The 24,568-nt window shown below is 40.3% G+C and overlaps 2 protein-coding genes across 6 annotated transcripts in view; one reads left to right on the top strand and one right to left on the bottom strand.

Moving 5' to 3' along the window:
- The window catches only part of RSPH14 (radial spoke head 14 homolog), a 276,628-nt gene that overhangs the window by 139,937 nt on the left and 112,123 nt on the right, over positions 1 to 24,568 (bottom strand). The window lies entirely within an intron of this gene.
- Positions 1 to 24,568, top strand: part of GNAZ (G protein subunit alpha z) — a 116,808-nt gene that overhangs the window by 58,768 nt on the left and 33,472 nt on the right. For both annotated transcript variants that reach the window (XM_085860545.1, XM_085860544.1), the window contains one exon: positions 20,826 to 21,222. The gene's annotated coding sequence lies outside the window, so the exon portion shown is untranslated. The remainder of the gene's footprint in view (positions 1 to 20,825; positions 21,223 to 24,568) is intronic.

Raw genomic sequence — 24,568 nt, 5'->3', positions numbered from 1 at the left:
TCATGGGACCCTCAAGGGTAACCCCTGTCCTCACAGGGAGTGTGTGTGTGTGTGTGTGTGTGTGTGTGTGTGTGTGTGTGTGTGTGTGTGTGTGTGTGTGTGTGTGTGTGTGTGTGTGTGTGTGTGTGTGTGTGTGTGTGTGTGTGTGTGTGTGTGTGTGTGTGTGTGTGTGTGTGTGTGTGTTTTTCGATGTAGAACAAATTGTACATGATACTGTAACGGTTGTTGAGGCGAGATGTTTATTGCAAATGTAGACTAAAGTAAAAAGGGTGACGTGTTAATTTTCAAGTTACATTGCGCATCTTGTGCATAGGGAACGAGTGTTCAATGTCATTCTTCCAGATATGGAACAATCTCATGGTAACGAGCAGTTTCTGGCTTTGTGTGGTTATAGAACCCTCTCGTATTTGCTTGTGGCTTCTATAAGAAGGGGCTTTCAGGAGTGTTTGTGAGTTGTGCATATTTGGAAGGCAGACTTTGGAAGGCAGAGCCGAAGAGGGAGTACAGAAGACTCAGTCACCATTTTCTTTGCTATGTACAGTGCCGTGCTGGTGTGTTTGAATATTGCTTGTGTTTCATCTTCTAAATAAACACAAGTTTGGACTATACCCAGCTGCTGATTATACATCGATCAATTAAAGAACCTTGAGGTTTGTTCCATTAAAATATCACGGTTAATAGACATTATGTGACCATGTGCTGCCGTCTTGAGGGTTTGAAGGAAATGGTAGACCAATGTCAGAGGTCTCCTCCATAGATGAGAGAAAAAGGGGATGGAGGAGTAAAGTGGGCAGACAGTCTGGTCCAAGGGCAGGAGAAAAGAAATGTATTTTTCAGTGGTGTGTGTGTGTGGAATCAGGTGCAGACATGAAGGGATGTAATGGGGATGGAGAGGGAATTAAATCGATAGCTATATGATGAAAAAGATATGAGATGTTTAAAAAAGAAAAAAATCTAACAGCTGGATATCTTGGTCTATAGTGTTTCTTTATCTCTATTTTGAAAAATTGTGCACACAATAACGTATGAGGATATAATCCTGTTTTGCGATTCAGATTTTGTTATTCGTCAAGAAGTTGATTGACAAGATCAATTATTTAGTTTGGTAGCTCTGTACTTCACCTGCACATGTTGAGTACCTTTGTTTGATGTAAACAATAGCATTAATCAAATACCTTAGCTGGAGCTACATGTGTTGCGGGATAATATGCTGTGCTGAGAGAACACTGCCCATTTGTTCCAAGTTAGTTATTGCAGACTTTCAGATGTCCAAATAAGGATAATGTGAGTTTTGAGGTTTGCTTAAGGACTTAAGGACTGAGGTGGAGGACTCAATTTTATGCATATGTCGAGACTGATCGTGGAAGAGTTGAAAGACAGGTGGTGGTGGGCATGCGTACTGATGAGACCATTTAGCCCACCATTATTTGAGGAAGTTCTGAACTCAATGAATAGCATCTTGGTTGGCAAGTGATGAGGTAATATCTTCATGATTCATGAAGTTAGCAAGTTGTTGCTTTATAAAGTTATCAATTCATTAGGTTTCTACAAATGGCTTTGTTTTGACAGCTGATTTTGACATTGCTCCAAAGATGAAGCAGTCACAGCTGCAAAATCTAGTGTTGGCTTAATGGTTAAGGTGGCTGGCTTGGGATCTTCAGGTCCCAACTAACACCAGGTGGGGTTGACTCAGCCTGTCATCCTTCCGAGGTCTGTGAAATGAGTACCAGTGTACTAGTATAGGGGCACAGCATCAGTGTCCGTCCATCCGTCTGTCTGTCTGTCCATCCATCACCTATTTCGACCTCTCCAGCCAAATCGCTGAGCAGATCCAGCTGAAATTTGGCAGCAATGTTCCACTCCCGACTGGTCACGAGAATTGCAAAGCTCGTTCCAGTCACATGACTTTAAGTAGGTCAAAATGTCAGACAGTAAACTCCTTCAAAAATCTTCTTCTCCAGACCCACCAGTCAGGATCCTACCAAATTTGGGTTTCAACATTACGCCAGAGTAGGAATGTTAAATTGCCGAGGTCGTGCCGATCACGTCACCGGAAGCGTGTCAAAATGGATGACAGTCAATTTTTGGGAAAATCACTTAAATTCCTTCATAAGTCTTCTTCTCCAGACCTACCAGTCAGAATGCTAGCAAATTTGGATTCCAAGATTAGGCCAGAGCCCAGATAAGCTCCAGGTCCTGTGGTCCTAATGTTTTTTTTCTTTAACCTTTAAAATCTTTATTTTATTTAAATTGAGTTATATACTTGAACACTATAGAACACAAGTCGCCTTCTTGGCACTTTCAAAACCTTTCCATTTATAGCAGTACTTGGACAAAATACTGCCTCATTTTTTGTCATCACGAACAATCAAATTTGCCACCCGCAGACCCCGCCCACGTCCTTGTTTCTCAAGGTAAGGTGTTCAATGAATTCTAATTATTATTATCATTATCATTAAATATCCAGGAGTTTGATATAAAATTGCAAGAGTATATAAACAAGCCAACAAATGCAGAGACCAAAGTTCTATTTTGGCATTCAGGATTAATTATTTTTTTTAATACACCCTGCACAAGAATTGTAATTAACCATACAAAGTGAGATTTTAATGAGCATTACAAACTCTGTCAAAAATGAAACAGTTGAAAAATAACGTTTAAGTGGAGGCTAATTTACCTTTCATTGCTCTTGAAAGCATTGCAAGATCTTAAAGGTACATGTGGCAGCCTTGAAGTTACCTATGTCAGATGCGATGTTGGTATTTTGATCGGATGAATGAATGAACATGCTTCTTCATCCTTTTTTTTTTTTTTTGTATACCTTGGTCGAGGCTCGTATGAGAGCGAACACACAACTTTAGTGGAGTCATCTTTGACCTAATTGTCAAAACAATTTGAGATGTTATGTTCTGACACACAACCCCATCTCACGAAGGCAGATAATCTTTTTTTTCACGTGACCTGCCTCCCTGCTCCAATCAAGTTATTTTAATGGAAGATAATTTAAAAACAGACCTTCAAGGAAAATGGGTTCAAAGTGATACTCACCCATTGGAAATTATGTCGCACAAGACTCTGCAGTGTTATGGTTAGAGTGTCCGATCTGAGCCTGGGAGGTCGGCAGGTCGAACCCCAAAGGAGTCATTCCAAAGACTTTAAAAATGGTACTTGCTGATTTCTTCCTTGATGCTCAGCATTTAAAAAGGACAGAACATGGAAAAAACAACCACAGGTTGGCAACCGTTGCACAGACTCAGTGGACCGAATGGCCTCCTTCTGCGATGAAGTTCCTTCTAAGGGAACTCATATTATTAACTCACCTGGACTTTAGTCAGGTGAGCTTATGCGATTGAGCAGTGTCCGTAGGTGAGTGAGTCAGTCAGTCCGTAAACTCTTCAGTCATTATCGCTTGAACCAAACACACAATTTTGATGAAACTTTGCCACAAGTTTCACATCTGTTGCCAAACGAATGTATATTGACCGCATCAAAATATATGCTCATTAAGGGGGTCTATGGGGTTTTTTTGACCCCTCCCCCCAAAAAATTGGTATTTGCTCTCTTCTCCAAAACGACACACAATTTTGATGAAACTTGACCACAACTTTCATCATCCAAAATGTACCAAAGTATATCAACCACATCAAAATCTGCACTTATTAGGAGGTCAACGAGGGGTGGAAGGGGTTAACCCCCCCCCTCCAAATATGTATTTGCTTTCTTCTCAGAAACTACACACATGATTTTGATGAAACTTGGCCACAACCTTCATCACCAGTGATGTACCAAAGTTTGTTCACGGCATTAAAAAATTCAGGGTCTCAAGGGGTCTGCGGGAGGTTTAAGTGACTGTTGCTCCTGATCCAGATGAGCTTCAGGACAGGCGGTCCTATTTTTATATTGTATAATTATACATGCATACATTAAATCGCTTACTAATGTGTACCTAAAGACTACTGTTATATGTCATCATTTTTTCTGAACATTGTGAGACCTCACACCTTTCATAAATCAAACTTCAAAATTGAAAGCATGTTGATGTTGCTTTTCGATCAACCTCTTAATTTTAAAGGGTATGAAGAAAAATCGTTTCGTTCTTGCAATTTGACACCAAATTGGAAAATGCGATCGGTGTTGATTGTAACGAATGGAGATTGATATGATCATACAGGATGGTTATGAAAGTGGAATTTTTGTGAAAAGTATGGCAGATTTCTTCAAAAATATTTGGCTTTGAATGTATTTCACCATGTTTCTTCTTCTCAGTGACCAAGAACAGTAATGTTTCTACTGCTTTGTGTTTGTGGCTTAAACACAACAGTATATTTGAAGTTGTTTGGAATATCATGCACACATTGTGTAAACTGCTGTCAGGTCTGTAGTGACATGGAATAAGAATGTCTACCGAGCTCATAGATCAGCACCGAGTGCCTTATTGCACGTGGGGAGCTTTACATTTGTTTTTAATCTGTGTAAGATTCATCTTTATGGCACTTTCCTAACCAATAAAATAACAAAGGATAACTAGAACGGCATTCAGTAGAACACGTAACTCCGTCAGGCTGAACAACTTACATTTTGTATCCCATTGATCGGCCACATCCGGACCTTAACCAAAATCTAATCAGCTTGTTATTGCCATGTCCCAACTCATCCATGAAGTTTTGTCATGATCCGACAATGACTTTTGAAATATCATCTTGTATATAGTTTTTCGGCCCATCTCTCAATGGTCAAGAAACGCTTAAAAAATAACAAAATCTCGAATCTGGATCTTCACCAAGATCTTCACCAAGAATCTGGATCTTCACTGGCTCGTCCTTGTCAAACACACAACCTGTCTACCAAGTCTCGTCCGCATCCATACCAACTTTAAGAGATATCCCGCTCACAAACAACCAAACAGGGGTGAATACATAACCTCTGTCCACCTTTGGTGGCAGAGGTAAAATGGCGTTTCCTTTGACTTAATCCTGACATGATGGGAAGTATTTTACCTGAAGGCTACAGGGTTATATACTTGACTTCAAGAAAGAAAGTTTGTCAATAAAGTTTTTTCCCTGTTTTTTTTTTTTTTACCCAGCCTCAAGGGGATAATGGCACACTTCTTTGCATTTAAGCTTTATATGTATCTGCTTTGTGTATGAATGAATATCATCAACATAAATGATAAATATATATATATATATATATATATGTATTTGTATGTCAGGGAACAATGCCATATAGGTCGATTTCAGAGGATCGTGTTCCAGAAAGATACAATGAAGTTTCCGTGAGAGATGATAACACTGGACAACAAAGATTTTGCTGTTGGGATGGAGGAAACATATGTTCTCGACTAAATCGAGTACTCTGATTCTGAATCTGAAATCAGAATTTTCTCAGCACGACTACCATCACAGCATATGTTACATAGCATTTTACTGCATTGTACTTTGATAAAATATTTCACCGTCAAATAAGTATTAGATTTAGTGTTTAAATTATCTCTGTTTAAGCCAAATAGGTAATATCGTAGGTGAAAATTATGATGTCCCCCTTCCCACCTCTCACTCAGCCTTATTCCATTATCGTATTTCTTTTGAAAAAAAAACATGATTTAATTTAAGTCATTTCGATTTAAGTCACAGTTTGCAAGAACACATTCAAGACATAAATTGAGGTATACCTTACACATATGGTCCGTTTACAATTACTTGCCTGATGGGTGATTTTGAGTGATCATAAATTATTCTTTTTTGTATTTTTTTGTTTCAATTATACCAATACAACTGTTGTAGAATATTATTTCTCATAAAAAGAGCTTAAGAATGCACTTCAAATTATTAAAAATGGATGAAAACTCACCAAGCTATGAATTTTTCAGTAAAATTTTCCACGCAGCATTACAATTCTTAACTAACCCTAACCCTTATGAAAAACTTTGTAAAGGCATTGGATCACGAAGGTGATCTCAGAGAGAAGTTTGGCACAGAGAAGACTGATGCTAAACTCAAAGCAGACATTTTTGTTGGGCCTCAGATCCGAGAATTGATGTGTGATCCCGAGTTCAAAAATACACTAAACCCACTTGAGTTTACAGCATGGGAAGCATTTGTGTTGGTTTTTCAAACTTTCTTGGGAACCATAGAGTTGAACAGTGTATGGAATTAGTGGACAACATGCTAAAGGCAGATCAGTGAATTGGCTGTAGGACGTCTCTTAAAATGTACTTGCAATCTCATCTTGATATCTTCCCACCTAATCTGGGTGAGGTAAGTGATGAGTGTGGCGTAAGGTTCCACCAAGACATTTCAGTCATGGAAACTTGGTATCAAGGCTGGTTCATCTCATACATGATGGGTGATTACTGCTGGTTCCTACAATGGGAGACCAATTCCACACACAAGCACAAGAGCAAGTGTCTCACACTTCTGAACAGTGCCTACGCTGACTATATTGAAAGGAAGAGTGTAAACTTGAAGTGTTGCTTCTGAATCAGTCACAATGGGGAAGATTTCCAGATCATGTTTACACCCCCTTCCTAACATTATCATGTTCTCATGTTTTATTAACTACTTTTTATGCAACTTCTTTATGTTCTTGGTTTGTATGCTACATATTATCCACACAGATCGATCATTGTTATCTAAATATGACGTGAAGGTAATTACGAAGCACTGATATTTGTTGTACAATGTAGTGATCTGCAATAATAAAGTATCTAATATAGCATGCTGGATAATACTGTCGTGGATCTGGAAGTGAGGTTAATCCCCCCGACCCAAATTGTGGTGAAAGGCGGTAAACACCGCCAGCCCAGATAGCTGAACAGTTTTCTCTTAGGAGGCGGATACGTTGATCCTTGGAGATTATAATGCACGTGGGAGGGGAAGGGCGCAATGGCTGAGCGATGGAGGCATGGGGAAAGCACAGTAGCAACTTAACCCCATGACTCGAACCCCACGACAAATACATGGACACAGCAACTTAAAATAAACATGGAATTTAATGAAAACAGACACATATTTACAAGGGACAATAATTCAGATATAATAAGAGTGAGGTACATTAAGCCAAAAGTCGAGACACCTCTACACAAACACTTAAATACAGACAAGCGGGAAACAAAATAAAAGAAAATCCTTTCTTTATTCTGGCACTTAGTTTGGCCCAGAGATGGTCTTTGTGGAAATTGGAATCGAGGCGCTTGGTCCTGTACATCTAGGCACGCCCCCAAAAATGGCGCCAAGCCACTCTCACAGTGGGAAAAACGTGCATCGGGCAATTCGTGAGCGGTATTCAACACCAAGGCTCAGAGACCGCCATGCCACTTCTTCATGTGTTGATCGCCGTCACCGACCCACTGATTTTCAGAATGGCACTGTCCCCTTCAGAGGTATACACGAGGCTTTGGGGTCCATCTCTCATGGTCCAATCAAGAGCCAATAGCCAGCGTCCTGCTCAGAATGCAAGTCAATTCGCCTCGGCACGAATACGAGAATCGTGCCGTCCTTTTCATGCATCGAAGGAAAGCCAACCATAAAGCCCTGTTCTTACAGGGCATCTCCTCGCGCCATTCTCTCTCGAACACATGCGTCCCTCACTCCGAATTGAACCAACCAAACCAACCACCTTCTCGCTTCTCTCTTTTATTTCACACTGAACAACCGTTCCACCTCCGGGGCGTGGCTTGCTTGCAAGAAACATGGGAAGGTGGGGCCTCTGTCTGCTCAGCATGCCTGGCTTGCTTGAAAATGCAAAAATGTCGGAATAGGTCACAGGGGGCAATCACATACTGGGGGAACTTATCCTTAATCCCTAACTAATTAACACTGCACCACCCTCTGTGTGGTGACACGTGGTGCGTAAACTCACAGTTCCCCTACTGAATTACATTGAGATGTTTCCTGCATGTCCACGGACCAAAGAACTCCATTCAATCCTAACTTTCCTATTAAATTCCTCCATCTACCCCCACAATCGTAACAATACATGTACATATTTTGAAAACCTGATGTGCTGGCTAAATTCTGACTACAGATTTTAAATCAGCGGCCCAGATTTCGCCAAGAACACCTGCATTTCCCTAAGTAGAAGACGAAAAGTTTTATTTTGTTGCCTAGTGTAATCAGACGTCAGAGTGTGCACCTCCACCAGGATGAGTTACATTATACTTGGCATCACCAAATCAACCAAGGGGAATGTTGTCATGAAGTGGAAGACACTTTCACCTCAGAAGTATATTCTGGTGTCTTTTTAAGTCTTGATAGTTTTTAAGTCAGAAAACGCTCGAGAATAAAAGGTATGGCTTTTAAATGCTTATGACTTCACTCTGTAGTGGTTTTCAGCATATCATTGTGTACACATTTGAATGGGTGGCAATTTTTTTCCCCCGTATCATTCCTCCATGTGGAATACTACCGTACTCCGTGATAACATGTTGGGGAATGCATCCAGGAATATTGGAGAAAAATATTTTTCTGCCCCCATCAAAATGTCATCAAGATTTCCTTGTTCAGAGAACACTGATCAAATGAGATTCAGTCTGATGCCTTATTTTTGTGATTGTTAATCTATTGGTGTCCATATTTTCATATTTATTCATAAACTATTCTCAGATAATGGAAGCATGTATTTTTGATATTATTATTTCGGATTGGAACATGTAACAAAGGATTTCAATACCATAGTGTTCCCAATGAATTATGGCATGATTTCTTTGTAATGCTGGGGATGAGAAAGCTTAATTTTGCAGACTCTTGCAAAGTTGTGTTTTCTCTACAAATTTTTGCTTTGTTGTCACTGTGTTTTTTTTTATTTAAAAATGGATGTTTTGTTTTATTTTTATTTAAAAATGGATGTAAATTTGATGGATGTTTTGTTTTTTTGTTGGTTGCTGTCTACAAAATCTCTGCTCATGGATGAATGAGGATGAATGATCCTCCTCATGCCATTGGTGGCATAAGGCTGCTGAGGAAGTTTCATTGGCTGGGTGGGGGGGGCACAATGCTGGATGGGTCACCATTCTGTCATGGGATACTATCCTTGACACTCTGACACAGGACCTGCTCACTCTCAGCAAGTTGGTACTTGTTTTCCCAACCTCTGAAGGATGACAGGATGAGTCAATCCACTTCGTGTTTTTTGGGCACAACTTGTTGCGTGAACTCAGGAACTTAAGATCCTAAGCCAACCTCTTTAACCGTTAAGCCACCACCAAGCATAAGAGCAAGGTGACAGAGGTTTAAAGTCAGTGTGGTGGAAGGGGCAGGAAGTGGACAAAACAAGCAAGGGAATGAATGAACAGGAAAAGAGGAGAGATAGAGGAGGGGAGGAAACCTGCAAGTAAGACGGCAGGGTTAATGTGGATATAAAAGATTGCAGGCAAGGATGGAGTAGAGGTGGGGGTAGGGTGAGAATCAAGAGTGGTGGACTGCCAACTTGAACCAATCCAATGTAAATACTGTATTAAATGCAAGACAATGATATCAACAGACATCAATGTAAATTGCATCAATTACCTGGGCATGAGTAGACAAAGGGAGAGATAAAATCAACATCGTATGTGGGATTTATAACTGGTGGGAGATTAGTGATTAAGGCACTTGCCTTAATATCTTAGGGTCCTGAATTCAAATCATAATGGTGGCAAAATAAGACCATACAGGTCAAACACATCCTGTTATCCCTTCAATGTCGACAGAACGAGTACTAGCTTGCTGGGTGTAAGATCAATAACAGTTGATCTGGGGATAGCAATGGCACACCATCCGCCACTCCATTCAACATCCTCGTACAGTTCTGCGGTTCTGATGCTGAACAGAACCGTTTCAAGGCCTATATTTTCACATCCCCTTGAACTTGTTCCACTGATGCAATGTGTACAGTTATGTTTCCTGCAATTTTATTTAACTTTCACATTGCCAGTATATTCTCGTGTCCTGTTCATCTTGCCGGGCCTTTCATTATATTCTGGTGTCCTATTAAACTTGCAGGCCTTTCAGCTGAAAAGCAAAGCAAGATTTAAACTGCACTCATTATTCTGTTAATGCTTTAATGTTTGGAAACTTCAGGTGTTCATCACTTCTAAAGTGATAATAATCAAAGCTAAGCCGATGGAAGAAAAAGGTGTCTGAACCACAGTTTGAATACAAGAGACTGGCCAGATCATGGTACTTGGATAACTTCACAGGGCGTTCAATTTCTGAATTTTGTTTACAATATCTAATCTACCATGGTATTTCCTTCCGTCATTAATAGCTTTGGTGACCACAGTAACATTACAAATCCCCAATTGACGTCAAACAGTGCATGCATGACGGTATTTGGTTTGGCAAAAGTTTGTCCTCTTCGAGCAAACATTTACTGCATGACTTGTTCAAAACACCAGCATCAATACAAAAATGGTTCTTTACAATACTCGACAACATAGTTATCATTGTTGCAGTTACTTCAACCGTTGTTACCCACCATGGGTGCTGTGATATCGGAGGGTAAGCAAATTCCCCAATCGGGTCGACTTCATCTCGTTTGAGGTTGATCCTCACTGTCCTCACTTTGAGGTTGATGCAGTTTACACTGTCACGTGTGCTTTGCAGGCAGGGCAAGGCGTTGTATCAATGAGTAAAGCACCTTTTACAGGACACATTAAGTCGGCTGTCTTTTCTGTTCTGGTTTGTTCGTACTTTTGCCAAGTTCCATAAGGGTCATCGTACCAGCATCATTATGGATTAGGTATTGGAAACAAAATTCAGAAATAGAACGCCCTATCAAGTACATCATAGTACCATGACCTGACAAGTCTGTTGTGCTTCAACTGTGGTTCATCGACGCCTATTTATTCTATTGGCTGAGCTTTGGTTATATCACTCCAGAACTGATGGACACCTAAAGTTTCCAAATGTTAAGCATTAACAAAATAATGAGTGTATTTAGAATCACACTTTACTTTCCATAAAACTAAGCTGAAAGGCCCTGCAATGGGCCCTGCAAGTTGAACAGCATACCAGAATATAACAGTAATGCAAAAATTAAATAAATTTGCAGAAAACATAACTGCACACCTTGCATCAGGTGTACAGTTATGTTCAGAGATGCCTTCATAAATGATGCAACTTGCATACACATACTAAATGTGGAAAGAGGCATGCTGTTGTCATCATGAAAATCTCCAATAATTACAAAGTGTCCATCGATCAGGGCATGAGCAGAGATGCATTGCCATTGTTTGTTACAACAGCAACATTCTCTTGTCCAGCTATTAAAATCCTTGTGCAGTATGTTATTGATTAATTATTAGGATTCATTTATTTTGCACCAGAAAATACCACCCATCACTTTGCTGATGTGAATACAAAGAGGGGTGGGATAGAGAGGGGGTGGGGGGGGTGGGAGAGAAAGAAGGGAGAGAGAGGGGGGAGAGAGAGAGAGGTGAAGGGGAGAGTGAGGAGGTGGTGTTGAGTTGAGCGGTGAGGGAGGAGAAGGGAAGGAAGCATGAGAGGAGGGGATGGACACGTGGGGGAGGGGAAGGGAAGGCAGCGTGAGGGGAGGGGACGGGAAGACAGCGTGAGGGGAGGGGACGGGAAGGCAGCGTGAGGGGACGGGAAGGCAGCATATGGGGGGGCGTTACTGAGGCGAAAGTGCTTTCAATCATCGATTGCGAAAGTGAACTTGTTGCTGTTGCACACTTTGGTTTCATTGACTCCACATTCTCAACCATCACTGACAGGTACTCTCTCTGGTGTTTGGTCTTCAAATGGTTTAGCTTAATGGATGTATTACATTGATGACCAATGTCATTGTACAAAGTGAGGATGCAACTTCTGGACTGTCTTCTTTAACTTTCACGAAATAGTTCCAAACTGCACTTCTGGACCTTTTGAATGACATGTTAAAACTTTATCAGTCAATTTATTGCCTACCCATCCGTCAGCAAAGCAATCAGCATGCTTACCTACCAACTCCAAATGCCTTGCTATTAATTAAAATGGAACACGCCCTTGGGGGGTGTTTAGTTTTCAAGTGACTTTCCTTTGCTGCTATATTGTAAATGGGACGCCGCGGGGGCATTTTCCTTTTCAATTAATACATTACTATGCCATGTGTAACCGGAAACATGCCCAACAGAGGCGAAAAAAAATCCCCCCCACCAAAAATGCTTCTTTCTATGAAGTAGGAATTATTGATGTCGATTCCGGCTCACTACTCGATTCCTTTCGAGTCCATGGTTGGAATTGAGTACTTTGGAATCAATTCCACCCACCACTATCAAGCACTCAAACAAGCACTCCAACAAAATGGTTGATAAGAAATGGCTGGCTTGGTCATAATATACACCGTCCAGAGATAACCACCATCCGGACACATCCAGAAACATCCACTGCCCAGACACATCCAGAGAGAACCTCCATGCAGACACACCCAGAGACAGCCACCGTCTGGAGATAACCACTGTCTGGACATAGCCACTGTCCAGACATAAGCACTCTCCAGACATAACCACTGTGCAAACGTGTCTGGACTCGTCCGGCGATGACCACGGTCCGGACATAACCACCGTCTGTACACATCTGGAGTATCAAACAATGTATGAATACAACTCTCTGGACGTTTATTAGCATGATAGCTGAAATGCGATAAGCTCTCGGATTCTCTTCATCTGAGCTGAATTTCAAAATTTAAACTGTGGAATTGATGTTAGCAGCAGTTTTGACTGCGAGGAAAACAAACAATGTTCATTTGTCTATTTCACACATTGTTTGACACTCCGGAGTCCTGACGTCTCCGGTCATCTCCGGACGGTGTTTAATACAACTGTGCTGGTGTGGCAAGCGATTAGTGAGAGGTAAGAACAAACACGATGTGGAAATGCCGGGAATATAAAACAATCTCCAAATTAGGCAAATGAGCACTTTTTATCAGTCAGAACTGCTACTAAAGTCAATTCTAGAGTTTAATTTTTTTTAATTCGGTTCACGTTAAGAGATTCTAATGTACATCGCATGTGTGGAAACTAAATAAAGCCACAAACACTCAGAGACACTCGGAGTGTCAAACAATATCAGAATTTGACCAATGAACACATTTTTGTTAGCAGTCAGAACTGCTGCTGAGTTCAATTCTGAAGTTTAAATTTTGAAATTTGGTTCAGGTTAAGAGGTTATAAAGGTTATCACATTTCAGTTGAAATGCTTATAAGCATTCAGAGAGTTGTATGGGGGTGGAGGGAGGATGGGGTTGGGAGGAGGTGGGAAGGGGTTTCGGAGGAGGTATTATATGAGGGAAGGGAAGGCAGACATGCAGTGTAGCGTTAATTACTATTCATACTGTCTCATCAAAATGATTCTGCATAGAATAACAGTGAAGATGGAAACAAAATAATGTCTGAAATCTATTTCCTACCAATCTATATCTATAAAGTTGAAAGTGTGTCTGTCTGTGTGTCTGTGTGTGTGTTTCTCTGTGACCTATGCACGTGAAAAGTACTGGACTGATCCTCACCAAACTTCACATGCTGACAGAACATGTACCTGGGAGTGTCCTGATGTAAAAGAATTGTACTTCCGACTTCCAGTTTCCGAATTATGACGTCATCACCTGATTTCGTAATGTTAATTTTTCAAGTTCAGCCGATTGACATGGGGCCAATGCCATTTGCAATAGAATGAAAAAATAATGCTACAGTCAATTGAAGACAATGACTTCCGACTTCCCAGTTTCCGAATTATGACGTCATCACCTGATTGCGTAATGTTAATTTTTCAAGTTCAGCCGATTGACATGGGACCAACGGAATTTGCTAGACAATGAGAAATTAAGACTACAGTCAATTGAAGACAATGACTTCCGACTTCCCAGTTTCCGAATTATGACATGCATTCGACACACTTTTCGCAACGTTAATTTTTCAAGTTCAGCCGATTGACATGGGGCCAATGCCATTTGCAATAGAATGAAAAAATAGTGCTCCAGTTGATTCCGAATTCCTGTTTCCGAATTATGACTTATGCATTCGACACACTTATCATAGGCCCTATTCACATCAACAAACGCCTCTTTTAATGCATGATTAACACGTCATATTTTATTGTACATACAGGTAGTCGTCGACTTACGACGGAAGAACCTCCAATTTCTAACTTACTGGCATTTTTCAAACTATGCGAAATTAATATAATGACTTTGTTCGAACTCTACTGTATGCTCAGGTGCCAATGTATTTCACTTGGAACTCGAGTCAGAAACGTTGGAACAGGAGGAAGCAAGGTCAGAAGTTCCAGGATATCCCGGTATTTACAAATCTGACGCATTGGGTCGAGTGTACACAGTACATCCCAATAATTTTGAGTGTTTCTGCGTCCGCCTCCTCCTGCATGTGAAACGAGGTCCAGTGAGTTTCATAGACCTGAAAACAGTGGAAGGGGAAATTTTCAGCACATTCCGTGAGGCTTGCAATCTCCTCGGACTCCTAGAAGACGATGCCCATTGGAACGCCATGCTTGAAGAGGCAACTGTTTCTCAATCCCCATCGACCATGAGGTATCTATTTGCTATTATGATAACTGCGTGTGAGATGTCAGATCCCAAGAGCCTATGGGACATTCACAAAGAGGCCCTGTCTGAGGATGTAAAAAACAGAGTCCAAAGAGAACATCTCCAAGAGGACATCCAGTACACACCAGATATGTTCAATGAGGCTCTGATATACATTGAAGATTTGGTATTATACATGAGCGGGAAAGATTTAACTAAGTGGGGACTTCCCTCTTCTAATAGGTCTGAAAGCACAACCATCAGTAGAGAATGGTTCCGTGAAACAAACTACAACACAGATACTCTCGCAAAGTTTGTTTCTGATAATGAGCTGCTTCTGGTACATGATCAGAGTAATGCATATCAACTGATTTCTGAAACAGTTCAAGAGGGAAGTGGTGTGATATTTTTCTTGGATGCCCCGGGTGGTACTGGCAAAACATTTGTCCTCAACCTTTTGCTTGCTAACATGAGGAGCCAGAAAATGATCGCATTAGCCATTGTTTCATCCGGTATAGCCGCAACACTACTTTCAGGTGGCCACACAGCGCATTCTGCTTTCAAATTGCCTCTCGACTTAGCTACAATGGAATATCCGGTTTGTGGCAATGGCAAACAAACTGAAGCAGCAAGTGCTGAAGAATTGCGACCTCATAGTTTGGGATGAAGGTACGATGTTGCCGAAGGATGCATTCGAAGCATAAGATAGAACTATGAGAGATTTAAGAGGAGTAGACCTGCCTATAGGTGGAGTTATGCTGGTTATTTCTGGCGATTTCAGACAAACTTTACCTGTAGTACACCGTGGCACTCCAGCTGATGAAATGAAAGCCAGTATAAAATCTTCATACCTCTGGACATTCGTACAAACTATCCATCTAACAACAAACATGAGGGTCAAATTATATGGTGATTTAGATGCTGGCAATTTCGCACAATTACTTCTCAAACTTGGAAATGGTGAAATCCCGAACAAAAATGATGTAATATCTATTCCCGATGACTGTGGTACAATAGTTTCATCTATGGAAGAATTAGAGGCTCATGTGTATCCCAATTTAGCGACTAATTACAAAAACATACAGTGGCTCTGTGAAAGAACAATCCTGGCTCCACTAAATGAAACAGTCCGTGTAATAAACCATCAGTTATTACAATACAAGTAGTTCCAGGCGAACAACAGAGTCACAAGTCTATTGATACCACACTGGATACTGAGCAAGCTATACATTATCCCACAGAATTTCTAAACTCATTGGAATTACCAGGATTGCCTCTGTACAATCTGTCGTTAAAGGTTGGATGCCCTATTATGTTATTACGTAATCTAGATGCACCAAAACTTTGCAATGGAACTAAACTGATTGTGAAAAGACTACTACCACATGTTATTGAGGCCACTATCATGACAGGATGTGCGAAAGGAGAAGATGTATTCATTCCGCGAATTCCACTCATTCCATCAAATTCAACGATTGAATTTAAGAGACTACAATTTCCTGTATGCCTGTGCTTTGCGATGTCTATCAATAAGGCACAAGGACAGTCATTGAAAGTAGCAGGGCTGGAATTATCCACTCCTTGCTTTTCCCATGGTCAGCTATATGTGGGATGCTCCAGAGTGGGATCATTGGAGGCTTTATACATATTGGCCCCAGAGGGGAAGATATCAAATATTGTTTATCCTCGAGCACTCCACTAAAATTATTGAGCTACTTCAGTTATTTCAAAACGGGAATAGGATGTGCGATGAAGGAAATACACATTGCTGGTGATAAATAAAAATGGTGGTGGGAAATAAAAAAAATGGTGGTGGTGGTTTGTATATATATAGATATTACAGATATAAATAGAATGGTGATGGCGTATGGCATATGTGTATAATATTTTATAATTAAATGGTTCTGGGCTATGTAGATATTTTATAGAATGGTTATGGGCGTAGGTACGTTGTAACTTCGTATACATAATATAAAATAATTTTTTTTATCAGGATAACAGACGTAAATAAATCAAATACGCTGGGCCAGGCTGGGTTATGCCCGACGTATAAATTAAGTCGCAAATGATGACATGAAACCAGCCTCACATTGTTGAGGCATTATGTTTTTTTTTATCTGATGTGGCAATAAATCTCAACATTTTTAAACTCGAGTCTTCTGCATATAAAACCTGGCGGGGAAAATATAATATTATAGTGGTGATGAAAAAAATAATAATGGTGGTAGCCTCTACCAATTTACAATTAACTGTGACATATACTCATTCAGACCCGCCGTCATCCATGGGATTCCTGTGCGGAGCACGGGTATCCCTGCTAGTCATACTATAAATACCACCTGGCAATAAACACCGTCCAGATAACCACCTCCTGGACACGTCTGCAGACAAACACCACTCAGACATTCGGAAGACAAATACTGCCCGACACGTCCGGAGACAAACATTGTCCAGAGATAACCACCATCCGGACACGTTCAGAGTATCAAATAATGCGTGAATACAACTCTGGACGTTTATAAGCACAACAGCTGACATGTGATAAGCTTTAGAATCACTTAAACTGAGCCAAATTTCAAAATTTAAACTGTGAAACTGATCTTAGCAGCAGTTCTCACTGCTAAAAAAAAAGTGTTCATTTGTCCAATTCGCACATTGTTTGACACTCTGGAGTCCGGACGTCTCCGGTCATCTCCAGAAGGTGTTTAATGTGACCATGCTGCCTTGACCTTACAACAAACATGATAGCAAACATGACACGGAGATCCCCGTGATGTCAAACAATGTCTGACTTGGACAAATGAACACCTTTTTTTTTAGCAGTCGGAACTGCTGCTGAGGTCAATTCCGCAGTTTAAATTTTGAAATTTGGCTCAGGATAAGAGATTCTAGTTGTTATCGCATGTGTGGAAATGAAATAAAGCCATGAACACTGGCATCTCTGGGCATTTATAAGCATTATGATGTATACAGCAGTTCATAGGTATGAAGATGAGGCATTCGATGATATGAATGAGGAAAGTGAAAAAAAATTGTGCGCTTTATCGTTAAGAAACCATTGTGGCTTGTTCCAAGTCGAGGCATTGTTGAGCAGGTCCAAAAAATGGTGAATTAAGATCACAGCGAAGTTAGAGCAGGCTAGAAAAGCGGCTTATTAAGGATGAAGCCTTGATAATGGATAATTTAATAAGGCTGTAAATTATCTTCAAAAGTGGCATTTAAATTTACTCAAACACCCAATTTTCACTCATGCACTACCTTTGGAGTTCCCTCAGTATGCATGAAAAGTTTCAGGCTGCTTTGTTTCATACTTTTGGAGTAAAGGAGGAGACACACACACACACGGGGACATTTATTGTTATACATACATGATAGATGCTCGTGGAAGATCTAGAGAAGAATGGAAGGGGGGAAACACCAACAGCAGAGTCGAAGTGAGAGTGAGATTAAAGGGGGGGGGGTGAACAAGGTGTGCACAAGCTAAATGGAACACAGCAAGAAGAGAAAGGGGAAAGCAGGGATGAAACAGAAAAGGAACAAACCAAAATTAAAAGACAACTAACAAATTGAAAGAGGTGAGGGAGAATTGGGAAAATCACAATAACCTGGAAGCAGGGAAGCCTTGGTATGGGGTATTTTGGGGTGGAAGAGATCATGAGTATGTGTGGGGGGTGATTTCAGGTAGAGGTGAACGGCTACCTTGAAGCCCTGGAGGGAAAAATGGGACTGAACAGACTGGGGTAGTTTGTTCTACACATGTGGAGTGGTTTGACTCCACACCCAAATTGTACCAACAGCAAACACTTATTGGAATCTTTCTAAATAAACCATATGCTTTGCATTCCATTTCTGAATTGTCGGAATGTTGTGCAATTCATCATTTGAATGCTGCGTGCCATTGCAGGGCAACAAAACTTTGCATCCTTCTGAAATGTAGGGTAGCTCACTTGATGATGTGCTTGATCTTTAGCAGAACAGGATTTGACAAAAAAAAGTACATGCTGATGCAGTGCCAGCAGGGGTGCTGCACCACGGAACATGCCTTCATTCAGATGGGTCGTTAAGCCAGCCGTCCCAAATGGCAACACATCCTATTTTGTTAATAAAATGCTCTTTCTGTCTTGATTGTAAAAATTCCAGAAGTGATTTCGGTTTGTCATGATGTCAGAACTCGAACCGGAAGCTCTTAACCAGGAGAGTACTTTGGGTAAAAGAAAGGGCTTAAATGAATGAACTTACCCCCCTCCTCCTCCCAATATGCTTACAGTTTGTTTCTGTGTGAAACGTTAACTTGGTGATTGCCACAATAAAGCAGATTGCAGATTAAATTTTGTAAGGAAGTACAATTATGCTTTTTTTTCTCAAAATTTCAAGTACTGCTTAAAAGGTCTGCTTTGAAAAAATATAAATAGAGACTATCAATCGAGGGTGTTTAACTTTGCTGATAACAGCACGGCTTTCTATAATCATCTCAACATAAGCAATAGCTTTGTGTTTTAATTTATTCTTCGCAAAATTGAGGCTCAGGGAAGAATGAGATGGCAGAGGGTAAAAAAAAGGTCAACAAACCGACAATGAGGCAGTGGGGGTAACATCTAGACCAGGGGTCTCCAACCTGTGGCCCGCGGGCCACATGCGGCCCCTTAGCCGAATGTATGCGGCCCGCGGTGCCATATTAAGTTTACATTACAATGCGACCCGCGATACTGCCAATTTGTCAGGGTCAATGATCAAAGCGTTCTGCAATTTTTATTATGATTTTGATTCATATTAGACACGTGTTTTTAACACGATTATTCATTTATCATATTTGTTGGCAAGAAAAATATATTCAGCACTAATTTTTGTTTAAATTTCCGCATATTAATTATATATATATATATATATATCTTTTTTTTTTCGGAATTTAGCGTCCTTTTTTTGGGTGCGGCCATCCGCCCCTCACCACTTTGGTTTTGTGGCCTTCTGCCCAAAAAGGTTGGAGACCCCTGATCTAGACGCAACAAGTAAAATGAATTCATTCATTCATTTTGTACGCAGCCTATGGCTGCTGATTTGCATCGTTTCTAGGAGCGTGGCCGTGCCGCTGATGCAGTGCCCTCTTATCTGTAGTTCAGGCAAAAATTTGGAATTTGTTCATGGTGCCGGCAATAGCTTGCCTGCTCTTCCGGAAGAACACCATGGGATATATAACGTCGAGCAACTGATGCGGCAGACGGGGGGACACACCGTTTTACGTCCATCCAAGGAACGGCACACACATTGATGATTCACCCTGTCTGTGAAAAACCCGGATGACTGCTTATAGCTGGGTTGAGATCCGACCCCAGGCAAGATGAATCGGTGGTGAGTGTGCGTACTACTAGACCTGTCAGCCCCAGTAAAAGGAATGAGCAAACTGAACCAGCTCTGGAACGCAGTTTCACAAATGGGGAAAAACATAAAAACAGATGTGTTTATGTGTGTGGTAAGGCTGATTTGTGGGAGTTTAACCAAGATAGAGTTATTGGAAGAAAATGTGTGTCCTGGAGGAGCTGCGGAGAGTCCGTTATGTACCATAACTGCATGGTGTTTCGGCAGGGTGATTGAGGGTGCCTCATTGCGTTCAAGGGCACAGTCCGCACACTAACCTGCATCTCTGCATGGCAACAAACATTGATGGGAATGAGAGAATGACGCGTGATATACCCGACCTTTGGAAATGTCAATTTGCCTTCATATTGAGTTATTAATTCATTAATAATTAATTAATTACAAGTCAAAAGTCACATGTACGTTTGTCTTGAAAGTCCAACATTTAAAGCCCAATTATACGTCTGGAATAATTACTGCAGAATTGGGTTCAGATTGGAACTGATTAACATTTTGTTGCCAAGGTTTTTTTTTAACCATAAATGGCATGTGTGTGTAGTAATGGGGACACGCCCCTTTCAGATCTTTCAGATCATGTCACAAGATTTCGGAAAAAAAAAATTCCACATTTTTTTTGTCCTTTCTCCTGCAATCATGTGAACACATCTTTGTCCTCCAGATAAAATTCAGGTGGTTCAGGGCAGGCTCAGAGCACAAGTAATAAAGTTTTACGATGCTTACTTTAGAAACGTAAACACAACAATGTAAGCACACTGCAAAATGGAGATGCTGAAGATGTATTTAATCTGATGAGTGAGAGAGGCAGTTTATTTAGAAACAGCCACCGCATCATGTCCAGTATCCATGGTAATGGAAGTGAGTAAGTGACATGTAGACGATGTATTGTCACTGCTTGCTTCATGCTCACACCTCTGAATCTGTCTGTTGTTCCTCAGCTTGTGTGCAGAGCCATCCTCGAAAGATCTCGAAAGGCAGCACGATGCATGCCGCATACCAATAGTGTTCGACAGAACAAGGTGGGGATGCTGGTCTCCAGAACCATGCTTGTCGGCACACTTCGCTGGACTCCAACCGTTTTTTGATGCACGTTGAACTCTGTGAAGTCACGCTAACTTGATGAGAGCATCACGGTTCGAGGAAACGAGCCAGCCGAAGGAGCCATGACGCCAGCTCCAGATGCCATCTGAATGTGTTCGGCGCAAGCAGCCGGCTGGATACAGCAGTTTTTACACCCACAAAGCTCAAGTCTTATTACTGCACCACCTGCAAACAGCTCAGAACTTAGAGCCAGGGCCCACTCCAACTCTGCATCCACCTGTGTCATTTGAAAAGGTGTGTGCTCATTTCCTCATCAACATACCTTCAAATAATCAGCTTCGTGCGGATATGAAACTTGCGTTGGATTCAAATGCTTCAAACCTGTGTGTGCTATTGTGAACCTGCTGTTGCATTGCTATTGAAATATTCGTTTAAGGATACATTAAAAAAAATTATTTGCACATCATCAAAGTAACTCGATGATAGTGAGCTGTACCTTTAAGTAGTGTTGCTCTGGGTTACATTCCCTGTCAAAGGAACCCCATTGTAAAACTGTTGAATGTCTCATCCGTAACAACTTTAGGGACAAAATATGCAATGGTATATTTCAGAAGAATAGGTCTTTTTGCAAGTAACATGGTCAAACAAGTTCTACCTTATATAGACGATGTAATAAATTGATGTATGCTTGGTGTTGGCTAAATGGTTAGGGTGATGGGTTTGGGATCCTTGGATCCTGAGTTCAAATCCTGCTCAGCTGCTAAAGTAATACAAGGTGGGGTTGACTCTGCCTGTCATCCTTCCGAGGTCGGAAAAATGAGTGCCAGTTTGCTGGTATCCTGTGTCGGAGTGGTGACCCATCCAGGATTGTGCCCAATAGCCCAGGAGACTGCTTAGGCAGCACTAACGCTCTGCACAGAGTATGGTCCCAATGGATGGAATAAATGGGTTCTGGGCTGGCAAGATGGCCGAGAGGTATGCACACTTACCTCGAAGCTGTCTAGCCTGGGTTCTCATCTGACCCAGCTATAAAATGTTATCTGGTGTTTTACAGGCAGGGTGATTCATCAATGTGTGTGTGCCATCCCTCGGATGGATGTTAAACGGGGAATCCGTCTGTTGGCCCTAGTTTGGTGGACGGTAAAGATCCCATAGTGTCCTTCATGAACAGTGGGTGAGCCACTTGGAAAATAAAACGCAACAGCTACAGGAAATGCACCCAATGGCAATTGATGCAAAAAAAAAATAAAAAAAAAACAAGGAAGAAAACATCTCGCAAAAGCACCGAACTTCAAATGCCCAGGCCCGGATGGGATTCCGAACTTCTGGCTAAAGCAACTACATGCTCTCCACCCTCACGACACCCGAGCATTTAACGAGCTCATCCAAGGGAAACAGTCAATGGACGAATGACTCACAGAAGGCAACACTCTTCTGTTTCCCAATTCTGAAGAAACCCATCTACCCAACAAATGTCGACCAACAACATGCCAACCAACAACATACAAACTTTTAACAGGTATAATCACCGATGCAGTTTATGACCACCTCACTCAACAAGGAGCTTTAGAGGAAGAACAGAAAGGATGTAAAAGAGGATGCTATGGAACAATAGACCATTTATTGTTAAGCAAAACCATACTCGAAAACTGAAAGCTCTGACAAGCCAACTCATACACAACCTGGATATATTATTTTAAAAAAAACCTTTGATAGTGTCCCACATTCGTGGATTATAAAATGCATGCAAGTATACAAAATTGACACACAGATAGTCAAACTGGTTGGTAAAGCAATGGTGCTCTGGAACACAACTCTGATAATACCTTACCTGGAAGGAAATATTGAAATCCCAGGAGTAAAGATACGATGTGGTATCTTACAAGGTGACAGTCTTCCCCCCCCCCCTCCTGTCTTGTCTGGCTCTGGACTCACTGAGTAACCTCATACATCAACAAGGACATGGATACAGTTTGACATGCAACAGAAAAACGACTGAAGAAACAAAAAACGTAACACATCTACTGTACATGGATGATCTAAAACTCTTTGCCCTAAATGATAATAAATTGGCAAATCAGCTAAAACTAGTAAAGCAGTACTTGGAGGACATCTGAATGGAGTTTGGTCTTGACAATTGTGCTAAATTCACATTTGTACAAGGAAAACCAAAAAGAACAGACAACATTTCAAATGATGAAAGTACAACAACACAGGAACTAGAAAATGAAACATGTGACAAATACTTCGGAAATGAAGAACACCCCCAGATACATCAAAAAACAATGTGTAAAATAATCAGTCGAGTACTTAAACAAAATAAAACTAAATCTGAAGTCATCCCTCTCCCCAAGAAAAAAAGCCAAAGCTATAAACCAACTTGCAGTGCCACTACTCCAACATAGCTGTGCAATTATAAACTGGCCACAATTGGAGATCAACAATTTAGACACCAAAATGAGGAAACTTCTCACTATTCACAAGATATTCCACAAAAAAACAATGCATACCGAAGTTGTACTTATCAAGTCGATAAGGAGGAGGTGATCTGATGCAGATTAACCAAATGCACAAAACATCATGTGTCAGACTAGCGGAGTAAGTGAAAAGCTCAACAGACTATCGGATGAGATTTGTACACGAGAAAGCAAACAACAAACCAGAAAAGGGATCCTTAATCCATTAAGCAACAAACTTCCAAAGACAAGTGAAAATTATGGATACTACACAGGAAAACGAAACAGAAACAAACGCAGCCCCAATTATTGCAATTAAAAAGAGGATTACAAAAGGAACGAGAAGGGCACTCGGTGATCCACCACAACATATCGGGCCCATTACAATTTTGAAATATCATGCGAAACAGAACTATATCGTTTCTGGCCCTGTCTCTCAATGGTGAAGAATCACTTTAAAATTAAGTAATTCTCGTGTTAGATCCAGATTCGGATCTTCACCAAAATCAAATCAATTATTCCTTGTCACACCTAACCTGTCCACAAAATTTCATCCGTATCCGTCCACAACTTTTTGAGATATCCTGTACACAAACAAACAGACAGAGAAACAGACAGAAAGGGGTGAAAACATAACCTCCTTCACCTTCGGAGGTGAAGTTCTGGGCTGGCAAGATCCTACAACATTGTTTCCTGTCGAGCCTGGGTTCTGGTTTACTTGGTGGAGATAAATATCAGCAGATATACTTTGACAAATGGGAGAATAACAAAAGAGCAGGAAGATTTAAGAGATTTAGGACCAGGAAGATATATATATATATATATATATATATATATATATATATATATATATATATATATATATATATATATATATATATATATATATATATATATATATACATATATATATACATATATATATATATATATATATATATATATATATATATATATATATATATATATATATATATATATATATATATATATATATATATATATATATATATATATATATATATATATATATATATATATATATATATATATATATACATATATATATATATATATATATATATATATATATATATATATATATATATATATATATATATATATATATATATATATATATATATACATATATATATATATATATACATATATATATATATATA

The sequence above is a fragment of the Eptatretus burgeri genome, chromosome 16, assembly GCF_056783735.1.
Source record: "Eptatretus burgeri isolate ZD-2024b chromosome 16, Ebu_testis_v1, whole genome shotgun sequence".
NCBI lineage: Eukaryota > Metazoa > Chordata > Myxini > Myxiniformes > Myxinidae > Eptatretus > Eptatretus burgeri.
This window is presented reverse-complemented; position numbering and strand designations above follow the sequence as displayed.